A 14,003-nucleotide genomic window follows, 5' to 3' on the forward strand; every position below is an offset into this window, starting at 1 on the left:
TGCCTATTAATAACTTTCCCTGAATGAGAGTTGAGTACCTGCTTCCCTGGGGCTCCTTGGAAGGCTCCGGCTCGGGCGGATAACCGCGCCGCGCATTAGGACCGGGACCAGAGCATCGCTGCGCGCAGCTGGGATGCAGATGGGAAGGGACTGGTGTGGGAGGGGAGAGATGAAGGGAGCCTCTGGCTCGCTTTTAAAGGGCCTCGGGCAGGGCTTGCAGGCGCCACGAGCTGGGTTTTGGTGCGTGTTCCTCCATCCTTTCCACAGGCTCAGCCCCTCTTTGCACGGAAAAACCATCCCGAGTGGCCGGAGCCGGCAGCGGGGGCAGCTCCGTGTGGATGGGCCCACGGAAAAAGAAGTTTCAGTGCTGCACCCAGATTAATCTCTTTAAACTCTATTTCCCTAATCCTTCATTAGGATCTCATTGTGAGCTTGTTATCCCGGGAGGGCTTAGAGAGCCCTGTGTGGTGGCTGGGAAGGGGCTGTGTCATTCCCACCGGTGCCACGGCAGCGCTGGGGGAGATGGGCTCTGCTCAGAGAGGTGGGGATGACTTTGGGGTGGTCTGCAGGGATGTTTCAGGTGATCTTCCCCTCCATCGCTGCCTGTGTTGGTGATGGGAACCGGAGCTGGTCTGGTTCATCCTTAGGAGCGGCCCTGAGTGTCCCTGCTGCGGCACCCCCGGGTGCCAAGGCTGTAGCTGGGGTTATCCAGTGAGCTCGGTGCTGGATATCCCCCTTCCCACTGCCATAGGAGCCTTAAAAAGGGCATCGGATGGAGCCGGCGTGTGCGGGTGGATTCCTTCCCTTAGCGAGCGGCCGCTTTCCCGCTGGGAAGCTGGAGCTGATGCCCCGATGCTCCGTGCTGCCAGCACCCAGCTCCTGCATCCTTCCCTTGTCCTGCTGAGTGATGGCAGCAGTGAGGGCAGGGTGGGGGTCAGGATCGCTGCAAGCCTCAGGTTTGGAAGGCGCTTTGGAGCCGTGGCGTGGGAATCCTGCCTGGCCGGGTGCTGGAGCGGGGCTTGGCCTCGCAGGCTGCGACCTGCAGGATCCCAGGAGATGGTCTGAGGAGTGAGTGCCAAGAGCAAACCCAAAGCCACGCTTCCCACGCGCGCAGCAAGCAGGGAAGCGCAGTCCAGGGGGGATAAGCGAGCAGAGATGAGCGGAGTCTCAAGCAAGAGGCTTTTTCCCCCCTTTCCAAAGGAGATAGGTGGGATGTGTTCGTTAGCCCTGGGTTTGGGGTGGGAACGTGGCTTGGAGGAGAACCACGGTGGCTGAAAGGTTCTAGTGCTTTCCTGTCCAACCTCCTCTTTGCTGGTGCGTAGGTTCCTGTGTCCTCATCCATCCTCCGTGCCAGGAATGGTGGGGTTGGGAGAAGGGGATGAACATGACCCAGGCTCTAAATGCTCCTTCTCCGGAGCGTTTGCTGCTGTTGAAAGTTTAATGCACATTTATTTGCCTTCGGAATGTGGAGAGCATCCTTTTGGTTCTGCCAGGGCACAGCGAAGGGCTTGGGGCATCGCTCGGCTCCAGGAGATGGGATCTCCCCAGGGAACCCGGGGTAGGACTGAGCCATTAGTGCTCCTTGTGCCATTGCTGGAGCAGCCCCGGGTCCTGCTCCCGTTGTGGGGCTTCCCAGGGTGTGAAGGAACTGGGGAGCTGTGATTTGCACCGACTTGTATCCTTCCGGAAGAGGGGAATGGTGATGTCCGGGAGCGCGGGGCTGTGCTCTTCTCACCCTGCCCTTTGGGATGCTCCCACCTTGGGGCCGTGCTGCCCTGCTTCCAGCCTCTGGGAAAGGTAGAGCTTTTCCAGCCGCCTCTTTCCCCTTTTCCTGTGCCTATAATTAGCCCTGGCTCCCCGCCACCATATACTGTATGATCCTGGAAGGAGGTCATGGCTTTGCTGAAATTCCTGGGAACAGAGCTGCCTTTGCAGCTGGGAAAGCGGTGCCGTTTCCAAGCAGATAAGAAATAGGGCAAACGCAACTCCTTTTCCCTGCTGTAATTTATGGGCTCCGGGCATGGCATCCGACGGCCTCCTCCCTGCCCTGGCTCTCTGCTTCCTTGGGGGATGGATGAGGCCACGTGGCTTGGCAAAGGGGTGCAACGAGCTCCTGGCTCTGGTGTGCTGCTCCAGCCCTGCTCCTGGGTCTTCTTGTCCCCTCCTGCTGCATCCATCCAAGGTCTTGCCTTGGATAGGAAACAAACCCCATTCCTGGGTGGTTGTGCTCCTTCCCACTCCTAAAACTTCCCGTTTTGCTGAGCATCCCATGAGCAGGGCTCCTTTTGCGGCAGGAAAAGCATCATCTCAATGGTCCTAAAGGTCTTTTCCAACTCAAATGACTCCCTGATCTCCAGCCAGGTGAGGACCCCACTTTTCTGCCAGGGAAGGGCAAAGCAAATGGGAGCAGAGGGATCTGCTGGGGCTGGGAAGGGATCTTGGAACCCCCCTGTGCAAAGCAGGGAAAACCCAAAGGGAAAAAGGGAGTTTTAAAAGGGGAATGGAGCCAAATCCCCCCTGTGAAGAGTTTCCCAGAGCTCTGCTGTTGTTGTTCTACCCCTGCACAGTGATTCCGAGAAGAAGGCAGGATAAATATGACCAAAAGGGATAGGAATGGGGAGCAGGGCATGGAGTCCTGGCTGGGGCGCTACGCGTGCTGTATCCCGCCGGCAGCATCCCGCGCCCGTCTTCCCTTTCCACTGGAGAGATTAGCTAAAGAAAATCATGGCATTAGAAAGGAAAACACTTTCTGTTGGTTGGGATTGGCTCCCAGGCCCGAGAGCTGCTTCTGCTCCATCCTCCTGCATCAGAACGCTGGGATTCCCACTGAAAATTGGTCTGAGAGGGCAGGTTGGGATGAACCATCCCCAGCAGCGTTGGATGGGGCTTGAGTGGAAGGTGTCCCTGCCCATGGAGCTGGATGAGCTTTAAGGTCCCTTCATCCCAAACCAGGCTGGCATTCCAACACTTGATAGACCCCACGTTTTGTGCTGGCTGGTGCGAGTGAGGGTTGCCTTTGGGGTTTTCCCCAGGGTGATTGGGGTAGATCCATCACTTCCCATCCCGGGAGGTGCTGGCCATGGAGGCATCATTGTCCCATGGAGAGGGGGGGTGTCCTATGGATTCGTGCTGCTCCCTTCACTGTGCACCCCATCACACCCAGATCTTCTCCTTCTCTCTGTAGGTGCCTCCAACCCCCCCCTCCTCGTGCCTTCCCCTCGCAGTGGTGTACGTGGGGGGCAGTGTGGGAGTTGCTGACGACGGCACCGCATGTGCGAGTGATGCTCGGCACCTCGCTGGGGAGGAATAGCTTCATCTGGAGGCTTTGGTATCTCCAGCATCAAAGGAGTGGATGTGGGCTTTGGGGAGCAGTTCCCTTCCCTGCACAGGGCTACCGAGGGGGTTTGGGGGCTTAAACCCTTGTTTAAGGCTGGGGATGATTGTCCTGGTGGATGCTGGCTTCGTTGGGATGCGGTTTAGATGGAGACGAGGAGCAATTCCTTCCCCAGAGGATGCTCAGGCGTTGGAAGAGGCAGGGCTGGAGGCACCAGTTGGACTATTGAGAGGTGCTGGGTGCCTGAAGCATCAGCAGAGGCTGGTTTAGGTCAGGACACGCAGGAGGGTCTGTGGCACAACCCGGCATGAGATGCAAATCTCTGCTGCCCTGTGTTGGAGCACAGGGCACCTCTCCTGTGCGCAGGGAGGGCCTTCTTCTTGCCTGTTTGCAAGTCATCCTTTATGAACAGCCTTAAAGAAAGCTCTCAGCTTCCAGCCCCGGAGCTGGGCTGGGATTTTCCAGCGTGTCCCCATTGCCACCGTGGGGCAGAGGATGCTCCGGGTGTTGCCTGGTCCTTCCTAGCGACTTCCCCCCTCCTCCCTGTGCACCGGCAGTCGTGCTGGCACAGGGGTTTGGGGTGCAAGCAGCAGCCACCCCCAGTGCATCACCTGGATGGCAGGCAGGAGGTGCCTGGGGACCTGCTGCTCTTTGCCAGAGCAGGGAGATGGATGGGCTGCAGGGTTTGGACCTGGGGGAAGGTGTTTGTTTGGTTTCCATAGGGAGAGGCTGGGTGCAGGCTGCTGACTCAGGCGACGGCAGAGCACGACTCAGAGCAAAGCAAAAGGGCTTTGCTCTTCGTGAGGGTGGTTTCCTCTTCCTGCGTTCCTGGGCTCGGGATGGGGGCAAGTGCTGCATCAGCCTTGGGGCCCATGGGGTTGCTGTTCCTCAGTAGGGGAGCTGGGGCCCCCATGCAAGGCAATGTGTGGTATCTGCATGCTGGAGAGGGGATTCTTCATCAGGGAGCGCAGCGATAGGAAAGGGGTGATGGGTTCAGACTGGACCAGGGGATGTTCAGGTCAGAGATAAGGCAGAAGCTCTTCCCTGTGAGGGTGCTGAGGCGCTGGCACAGAGAAGCTGTGGCTGCCCCATCCCTGGCAGTGCTCAAGGCCAGGTTGGACACAGGGGCTTCGAGCACCCTGCTCCAGTGGCAGGGGTTGGAGCTGGAGGAGCTTAAGGTCTTTTCCAACCCAAACCATTCTGTGAATCCATGGCAACTCCTGGTCCCCTCTCCATCCCCCTATGGCAACTCCAGGTCCCCTCTCCATCCCCCTATGGCAACTCCTGGTCCCCTCTCCATCCCCTATGGCAACTCCTGGTCCCCTCTCCATCCCCCTATGGCAACTCCTGATCCCCTCTCCATCCCCTATGGCAACTCCTGGTCCCCTCTCCATCCTCCTATGGCAACTCCTGGTCCCCTCTCCATCCCTCTATGGCAACTCCTGGTCCCCTCTCCATCCCCTATGGCAACTCCTGGTCCCCCCTGCATCCCCCTGCCGAGCCCCGTGCTGGTCCCCTGCCCTCCCATCTCCCCCACCCTCGTCCCTACATCTGGAGGTTTCAGTTCTGCATCTCCACCCAAGGGGGAACTCGGGTGGCGAGAGCGAAACTCAGTGGCTCCAACGGTTGCACTCTTCCCCCCCCCAGCACCCCCTTGGTGTACCCCAGGTCCTGGCAGGGCCATTGGCCAACGTCACAACCCCTCCATGGTGGCTGTGACAGAGAGCACCCAAGGGACGGATTTGGGCAGGAAACCCATGCTGAGACCCTCTATGGGGGCAAAACCTCTGCAAGGTGAGGATGAGCCCCCCCCCTCTGTGCTTTTGCCCCATCCCTGTGCAGGCTTTGGTGGTGGTGGTCGCACCTTCTGCACGGTGAGGATGTGTCCTTGGCACAACGGGCTTGTGCCATCGCTCCCGTGCCGTCGCTCACCCCTGCATCTCCATCTGGTGCTGCTGGGGGTGGATGTCCCCCTCGTGGCTCCCATCCCTGGGGTGTGGGATCCGGCACGATGGGCGCTTGGGAGCTGTGGTTTCTTGCTCCATGGAACCACTTGTGCTGTCCCACCCGGTGCTCCTGCCTGCAGTGGGATCTCTCCCGGTTTGTCCCTTCCCATCCCTTGGTGGCAAGCTGCAGGAAACCCAAAGGGAAAAGACAAATCAGGCCTAATGAAGGCCTGGGGGGGGTATTCCCGGTGGCTGGTGCAGGCTGAGGGCTGAGTTATGGCTGAGATGCTTTGGTTTCCTGGGCTGGAGAAAGGGAGAACGGCCTTTGGGGGCTTGGGGAGCTGGTCCATGCTGCTGCTGGGATGCTCTGAGCTCGGCATGGCCCAGCCCCAGAGTCTGGGGTCAGCATCTTTGGGATGGGGGTCCAGAATTCCTGGCAGAGAAGCCATGGAGCAGGTCAGGAGCTTGGAGATGGGGATGGGGGGGGGGGGGAAGTTTGGGTTTGGCATCCAAACGTTTGCGGCCCCGAGCCCGTTGCTAAAGGAAACACAGAGAAAGGGGAAGGAGAGATTGCGGTCGGCTGCTTCCCCTCCGCAATCTGCGCCTCCCTCTTGTCCCCTTCAGCCCGGAGGAGCTCCATCCATCTCCCCCTCAGCTTTGGGACGGCCCCATGGCCCTGCGGGGTATCCCATGGGGCACCAGCACCCAGCCGGGAGCTCACTTTAGTGGCTTCCAGCCTTCTGTGTGCAGCGAGGATGGGCTTTGCCTCAGACCCTTCCTCTAATGGCTCAAGGGGGTTATTTATTTGGGGGTATTACATATATGCATGATGTAGTCAGGGGGGTGTGTGTCTATAAATGTATATGGGGTTGTATATATTTGGGGGATGTGTATATATGTGGGTATATATATATTTAGGGATTTATGTATATATGTGGGTATATATATGTATAAATACATATATGGCAGGCTGAGAGGGCTGGGCTTGTCCAGCCTGGAGAAGAGAAGGCTCTTTAGTGTCTGTGATTCTATGTATTTGGGGGTATTAGCAAAGGCCCCATGCCGAGCATCAGCCCAGCAGGTACCCGAGCATCCGGGGTTGTCACCTGGAGCCATCCCTTCACATCCCCTGGGATCCTTCGGGGCAGCTTGGAGCATCCTGTCCCTGTCAGGCTGCACCAGCCCCAGTCCATCTGTTAAAGCCCCCCCAAGGTGCCCCCATGCTGGGGGAGGGTTTCCCACTGTTCCTGGGGCAGATCTCACTCCGAGACCTTTCCCAAAGCTTTGGTTGTCAAACAGGAACCGTTTTCTTGCCTGCTCAGCGTTTCTGCCCCAGAGCTGGGCAGGAAGCTTGTCTGCTCTTCCTCCCTTTTCCTCCCCTCTCTTTCTTCCCTTAGAAAGGGGAATTCACCGCCTTTGCTGCCTCCATCCCTTTCCCCACCTCAGCTCATACAAGAGCATTATGAAACCTCTTCCTGGGCAGCATTCCTCCCGTGCAGACCTTCCAGGTTGGTTGCTTGGAGCCAGCTGCTCCAGTGGAAGCTGTGTCTGCCCATGGCATGGGGATGGAGCTGGATGAGCTTTAAGGCCCCTTCACCCCAAGCCAGGCTGGGGTTCTCTGATCCTATCACACCGGGTCATCTGCTCCCTGGAGAAGATGCTCCTGGAGCACCCTTTGCATTAAACCCTGGCCTCTGTGGCCTGGGTACCAACCTCACGCAGCCATCAGCAGGGCCCCAGATGCGTGGCGTGGGGTTGGATGCTCTTGGCAGCCCGGAAAGCGCCTGCTTTGGGGTGTCCCCTCCATGTGCATTCCCGACCTGAACCACACGCCCGCCTCGGGGGCTTTGTTCGGGCTGGATTTGGTCGGGTCAGGAAGTGAGCTGGCCCTGGGAGGGGGGGAGCCTGGCTCCCTGCTTGGAGCAGGGGATGAGGGAGCCGAGCACAATTCCTTGCTCTGTTGCAGCACCGGAGGTGGGGAGAGGCTGCGGTGCATTCCCAGAGCCAGGTCCTGGCCCTGCTGCCTCAGTTTCCCTTTTGTTCAGCGGGGAAAAAGGGGCAGAAAACTCCTTCCCCCCCCCCCCTTTCCTTTTGGGCTCCCAAAGGTTCCCGTGTCCCATCCCCACCTCTGGCCACTGGGATGCTCTCAGCACTGGGGCTCCTGGGTCCTTGCAGCGATGCTCAGGATGAGGGCAGTGCAGGAGGGGATCCCCAGCTCCTGTCCCCTCACTCAGCAGGGGGGGTCTGGGACCTTCTCAGTGTCCCCTCTGAAGCATGGGGAGCCTTGTCCTTGCTCCCAGCCCCTCGCACTGATGTCTGCTTGCTCTTCCCTTGCAGTGTGATTGAGGAGCGGTGCCTGCAGCTCATCCTCTGGCAGGAGCAGAAGATGCAGGAGGCTGTGTAGCAGGTAGGAGGGGAAAGCCCAACCTCCTGGAGCCCCTGCCCCCTTGAGTTCACCTGCCGGGGGCCGTGCATCTCCCCTGCTCCAGACCCACTCTTCTCTTGTTCCTTGTTGGGAGAGGGCCCCATATCCTTGTTTTCCCCCTTCTCCACCTTCTCTGCCTGTTTATTGCTGTTCTGGTAACTGTTGGCCTCTCCCTTGGCTGCAGTGAGGTTGTGGTAGAGACAACGCCGCGGGCCCCATTTATGAGGGCTCTGTGGTCTGATGGGATGCATCTTCTGTACCTGATACTGAAATCAATGCAGGGAGAGACAACGGGAGCCCGGCTCCTGACGGAGGGGGCTCTGTCACCGCTGCTTAGGGAGCGCTGGCTTGCGATGGCTTTCTCGTGCTGGAGAAGGGGCAGTGATTTATCTGGAGCTGGGGAGAGCAGTCGCTGCTTCCTCCGCAAGGTCAGCACCAAGGGCTTCATCCTGCCATCGCTTAGGCTGATGATAGAAACCAAGAGCAGCTCCTCAGGCTTGTGCCAGGGCAGACGCAGGGGCAGGGCCCTGCTCCGTCTCGGTTTGGGCTGCGGAGCGCTGGAGGAAAGCGGGACTGGGATGGCTTGGCTGGGAATGGAGGGCAGGATTTACACAGCCCCCGAGTGCCATGGGCCTGGTGCCCCAGGACGCTGCCAGGATCGCTGGAAATGGGCGAGGGGGAATGGCCCAGGGCAGGGCGTTGGAGCTGGAGGAGCTTTCCGACCCCTTCCAACCCAAACCACTCTGTGATGAGCCCCCCCATACCCCCTGCTCACGGCTCCATTCCCACCAGCTACACCGGCTCCTTATTTCCTGGGCTCCCCCAAATCCCAGGCTTTTGGGTTGGCAGCATCCTCCCACAGAGCCCCGTGCTGCTGCCGGCGCCAGCGCAGCGCTCTGAGCAGGGGAGGAGGAGCGCCGCAAGTGATGCCTCAGCTGCATCGTGGCTCGCTCCAAGGAGCAGCGGTGCTGTGCAGCTCGGGGAGACCAAAAACCTCTCTGGGGGCTGCTCCCCTTCGCCCTGAGAGCCACAGGAGCGGAGCAATCAGAAGAGCAACATCGAGCCGGGCACCGGGAGCTTTCATCCCGAGGCAGCCTGCGCCATGCAGCATCACTGCCCGCCGTCAATAGGCATTTTGTCTTCCTGGGGCCAGCCCCATTTGAGGTGCACCAGGAAAACCTCTCACAGCCCAATCCCATCTCCTCGGGCCCGTGACCTGAACTGAATCAGCTCTTTCACGTCCTGGAGACGGTCGCATCATCTCGCTGCAGCCGTGCTCGGGAGAGCACGTGGCCCTTCGGACCAACGGCAGGGACGAGCTGCAGGGCTTGTGCCAACCTCCTTGTGTCTCCATGGGGTTTTGCAGCCCAGGGTTGTTTTCCAGTTGTTTTGGGGAGAGCCTTTGGGTCAGCGGCTCTGCTCCTCTGCCCTCAAAGGCCTTGCATGGGGTTTTCTTGAGGTTTAGTGCTTTGTTTTGAAGCTCCAAGTATGAGGATGCTGCCTTCTTGGTACCGAGGTGTTTGCATCCAGCAGGATCCTCCCCATCTCTGGAGAGAGCTTGTAAAAACCAACCGATGGGCTCACCGAAAATCCCACTTCTTGGCTCTTTCCACCTTTGGGAGAGGTGGGATCCTGGTTTCCTGCTGCTGGACATCACCTTTTAGCTTAGCTCCCTATGGAGCCACGTGGCCTCTCGTGGGCCCAGCTCTGCTCTGCTTGTCTGAGCTCACCCAGTGCATGGCCACCGACGGGGTGGTGGTGGGGAAATGCCTTCAGAGCCCTTTTCCCTTGGGGAAAAGCCAGCGTGGTCAGGAATGCATGTGCAGAAATGTCATCTGCCCACAGTGACCCAGCAGCCGGGCCCACGCTCCCGCTGTACCCATGGCTCCATCCCCATCCTGCCTCCTTGCCCCTAGGTTTGGGGTGATGGAGGAAGTGAGCATCGGGGCTGCTGCCTTCAGGCTGTTTGCAAGCGAGCCCTTCTGGGGGCTCACTCCCCAACCCTTCGGGCACCCAAACCCGGGGGGGGCTTTGGGGTGCTTCCATGTGGGACCGGTGGCTCCATCCAAGCGCTGCCTCCCTCCGTGGCGGCAGGAGGAGGACGCAGCCGCCCTGGCTCCTGGAAGCCCCTCTCACTCTTTCCACTGGAGAGTTAAAATTAGCCACTTCTTTTTTTAAAGCAGGCGTCGCTCCCAGGCTCGCCAGCCCCAAACCGGGTTTCCTTTCATTCCTTTCCCCTCCCTGTGCCTGCTTTTCCCTGGGTTTTGGTCGGGATTTCGGTGCTGTTGTTACCGGCGCTTTTCTCCCCCCCCCCCCCCCTTCTCCCCTTTTTATTTATTGATTTCCCCTCCTCCTTCCTCCTCCTCCTCCTCCTCTTTTCGTTCCTTCCTTATTGAAACACGGGTGACGCTGCAGGCTCGGTGCTGAGTTTGGAGCCGGAGCAGCAGCCCCGGCACAGCCCCAGCCCGATCGCCTTTCAGCGCCGAATATAGAGCCCTTATCTATGGTCAGCCTCCAGCACGGTCACCGCTGCTCTGCCGTGGAGGGGGGGGGTGTGATTGCCCCAGACCCCCCCTTTACTGCTCCCGACACAGCTCTTCAATGTGAGTCTTGCCTCTGTTTTGGGTTTTCTTTTCCCCCTTTGTGTTCGTGGTAAAGCACAAAAGTGCCCGGAAATCAGGACCCCGTTGCTTTTGATCCAGGGCTGCGTGAGCAGGGAGGGAGATGGGGTTGGGGGTTGGAAATTGGGGGGGGGGGGGGTTGGGGGTGAAATTCCAATGTTGGGAGGTTCAGCTGCATGGAGAGGGGGAAACTGAGGCATGGAGGGAGCCCTCGGCTCCCCGGTGGGGAGTGGGTGAGCTGAGATTCCCTCCTGTTTGGGTATAGATGGGGAAGGAAAGCACAAGCAGGCGGATGCAGACTGGGGAGGAATCCAGCCCCTATGTGGGGCGCTCAGAGCCGTGGTCCCCTGTGGTAGGGGTGATGCTGGGGCCCGACACGGGTGCTGTGGCTGCTTGGAAGGGGTTGTTTGAGCTCGGATGTGGGACAGCAAACAGGAAAGCGGGGAGCAGGCACCGTGTTTACTCCATCCTCGTGCTGGGGAGGTGATTTATTGTGCTTCCTCCTGAGGTTGGGGTTGGGGGTTTCAAACGCCTCCTGTTAACTCCCTCCTTGCTTTAGAGTCCAGTCCCTGGGGCTGGGGCTGGTGCTGGGCTTGGCTCATCCCAGAAAAAGCTTTTTCCATCTTAATCATACAATTATGGAATGGGTTGGGATGAAGGCACCTTCGGGCTCCTCCAGCTCCAACCCCTGCCACGGGCAGGGCCACCTTCCACTGGAGCAGGATGCTCCAAGCCCCTGTGTCCAGCCTGGCCTTGAGCACTGCCAGGGATGGGGCATCCAAACCTTCTCCATTCAACCCATCCCAGTGTCCCCAAACCCTCACAGGGAAGAATTTCTGCCTAAGATCCCATCTCCATCCCCCCTCTGGCAGGTTAAAGCCATTCCCCTTGCCCTGTCCCTGCATCCCAACCCCTCTCCAGGTTTCCTGCAGCCCCTTCAGGCACTGGAGCTGCTCTCAGGTCTCCCCTTGAGGACCCTTCTCTTCTCCAGGCTGCCCCAGCCCAGCTCTCCCAGCCTGGCTCCAGAGCAGGGATGCTCCAGCCCTGCTCCAGCAGCTCCACATCCCTCTTGTGCTGTCCCAGGGCGGGATGCAGGATGCAGGATGCAGGGGGGGCGGCTCTCAGGGCACAGCAGAGGGGTCTGGAGGAGTCGGTTGCTCCCTGCTGATGGGAGCCATCACCAATGGGTCTGACCGGAGCTGCCAGTGATGGCCATTGCCTTGGCTTGATGTTGGTGGCACGGGCAGAGCAGGATCGGTGCCCCTGGGTCTAGAAGGGTTCCTGTGAGTGAGCAGCAACAGCTGAGCACCAGCTGTCGGGGCTGGATCCTCACCCACCCGCCTTGTGATGCAGGGACACGGGGTGAGGAGCTCTCCCTGTCCCACCATGGGCATGCACCCTGCTGCTGAGCCAGGGCAGCTGGGCCTTGCTTCCTGCATGGTGCTGTTACGGATCCGGATGATTTATGCTGTTTGTGGACCTGGAAGGATCCGGCTGTTTGGTGAGCCCGTGGCTATGGACCAAAGCAGGTTTTGGGGTGGGAATGTGGACGGGTGGATGGGCACGTCCGCCCCTGAGAAAAGGAGATGGCCAGGACACTGGTTTGTGTGGGTTTGTTTCCACGTTGGGAGAGCCAGGGGCTGGTGAGAGCTGTGATGGTTGAGTCTGAGCACCGGGATGGAGGAAGGAGCCTGGTCCTGGTGGTGCTGGCTGAGTCCTTCCCATCCATCCCTCCACTCTCTGGTGTCACCCTCCCAGGGATCAGCATTGTCACAGCAGTGGCAAATCAAGTTCATTTGCATCAGTTACGCTCCTAAGCTTGAGTTTGCTGAAGTTCATATCCTTCTTCTCATGGTCAAGAGGAGCTGGTGACTCCCATCCCCTTCCCAATGCTGGGAAGCTCCTGGCTTCACCAGCTCCTCGGTGCATGTGCTGGACCCTGCAGACCCTGAGGATGCTGCTGCTCCCTGTCAGCTTAGGGGTGAAACCCTGACCTGAGGGTGGGATGGGGCGATGCAGGAGCAGCATCTGCTTCAGCGCTGCCCTCACATCTGTAGACCTGCTGGATGTGAGGGCTGCTGTGGGCATGGATGTGGTTTAGCAGCGAGGAGATGCAAATAAGCCTGCAGCCCCATGACTCCGGGCATTGCTGCTCTTACTCACCAGAGCCTGGGGGTGGAGGAAGAACAAGAAGTGGGTTGGGGAGGCCGGTTTGAAAGATCTTGGTGGCCCCTTGGGGAAGGGCTGAGCCTTTGGGAGCATCCTCGAGGGCTGGGGATGGAGCTTGGGACCCCGCTGCCCTCGGGTGAAGGGAAGGTGGCAGCAGGATGCCCTGTGCTGGCCGTGGAGGGTGCATCCCCCATCCCCATGGACACGGGGGATGTTTCCCTTGGGACAGCTCCACTCTCTGCCCTGTCCCGTGGGGCTGCCGTGGGTTTCCATCCCTCTCACAGAGGGTCTGGAGCAGCAATTGGGTCTCCTGGAGTTTCCCCTGGGTAAAACCCACCATGGGGAGAGCTGTGCTCTGCGCTACCGGGGAGGGGGGGGAATCCCATCCCCTTGCAAGGAGAGCCCCTAAATTCCCTGCAGGGGAGGTTTCCTCCTCCTCCCACCACGGGGGGCCGCGTTCCAGTGTCCCAGCCTGGGATCCCACCCCTGGTGCAGGAGCTGAAGGCAGCAGTTCCCCCCTCTTGGTGCGGTGTGCTTTGGGGCTACGAACTGGTGGCCCCACGTCCTGCTCCTCCATCCCTCCTTTTCCTCCCTCTGGCCTCAGCACTGGGGCAAGTGGGGCTGAGAGCTGCTGGAGGATCCCTTCCGTTTAGGAACCCTCACCCATTCCATGCTCCGGGGACAACCTCCCGATTCCCGAGCGCAGGATCCGAGCCCGGATTCAGCTCCCTCCTTCTCGCTCCGTTCCTTTTTAATGAGTCAACCTCTCATCTGTCACATTAAACCTCCTCATTACCAGGTATCTAAATCCTGCTCTGACAACGGTGACAGGGGAAGCTGCGATCTCATTGCCACGGCGCGGGGCTATGGGGAGCTGGCAGCTGGTTATTTCATGCCCTGCAGGGAGCCGTGGGGTGGGTGATGGAGCTGGATAATGGGCTCTTGCTTCCCTTCATTTAGAAAACCCTACTTAGCACAGAGGGGAAAATTACCCCCGGCCTCCAGCTCCCGAGCTGCTGATGGATAAGGACACGAGGGAAGGGGAATGGCTCCGTGTGGTCCGGCTGCTCCTCCCTGGGGATGGATGGAGGTGGCACAGGGATGCTCCACGCAAGAGGCTGTGCCCAGGGAAAGGGGGTGCTGCCCCTTGGGCTTTTCCCCCAGGAAGCTGTGTCCTTGCCTTGGCACGGGGTGATGCTGGTTCCCTGGTGGCCTTGCCCAGGCTCCCTTCTTCCAGGGGCACCTTGCACTGGAGCAGGATGCTCCCAGCCCCATCCAACCTGGCCTTGAGCACTTCCAGGGATGGCGCAGCCGCAGCTCCTCTGGGTACCCCCCGGTTTAATAATTGCCTCCCTGTCCTTCCTGTCTCCCTGCCCTTGCACAGGCAAATGCCAGCTCTCCGGCATCACTCTGGGATGCGCCTCGCTCCCTCCCCAGGCTCTGCCCGTCTTGGCAGGGCGCGTGGTTTTGTTACAGCTCAGCAGAGCTGGTTGGCATCTGCTTCCCTC

General features: G+C 59.6%; 1 protein-coding gene across 11 annotated transcripts in view; it reads left to right on the forward strand.

Moving 5' to 3' along the window:
- MEF2D (myocyte enhancer factor 2D) overlaps positions 1–14,003 on the forward strand; it is a 59,563-nt gene that overhangs the window by 12,178 nt on the left and 33,382 nt on the right. For 9 of the 11 annotated variants that reach the window (XM_062631657.1, XM_062631647.1, XM_062631651.1 and 6 more), the window contains exon 2: positions 7,618–7,687. The exons of 1 other annotated variant lie outside the window; for it this stretch is intronic. The gene's annotated coding sequence lies outside the window, so the exon portion shown is untranslated. Of the gene's footprint in view, positions 1–7,617; positions 7,688–10,206; positions 10,309–14,003 lie in introns of those variants that run through there. One more of the 11 variants, XM_062631649.1, reaches the window with a different exon arrangement.

The sequence above is a fragment of the Pezoporus occidentalis genome, unplaced genomic scaffold (genome assembly GCF_034315485.1).
Source record: "Pezoporus occidentalis ecotype Australia unplaced genomic scaffold, CSIRO_AGI_Poc_V1 ctg370, whole genome shotgun sequence".
Classification (NCBI taxonomy): Eukaryota; Metazoa; Chordata; class Aves; order Psittaciformes; family Psittacidae; genus Pezoporus; species Pezoporus occidentalis.